Genomic DNA, 204 nt, shown 5'->3' with positions numbered 1-204 from the left:
GGGCCGACAGTCAAGGACAACCCCGGGCGAGGAACCCCGGTCGACAGCGGACGGGACGTTTTGGGTGGGGGGGCGGTGGCCGGCCCGTATCCCAGGGGGTTGCAGGGGGCTGAGTGGGGAGGCAACAAAGAGCCTCTCTTCTACTCCGCCGCCGCCGCCGCCGCCGTCGCGCTCGCTCCCGCCCAGTCAGCTCTCAGCAGTCCG

This window comes from Colobus angolensis, unplaced genomic scaffold (genome assembly GCF_000951035.1).
Source record: "Colobus angolensis palliatus isolate OR3802 unplaced genomic scaffold, Cang.pa_1.0 Scaffold288, whole genome shotgun sequence".
NCBI lineage: Eukaryota > Metazoa > Chordata > Mammalia > Primates > Cercopithecidae > Colobus > Colobus angolensis.
Note: the sequence above shows the minus strand (reverse complement) of the source record.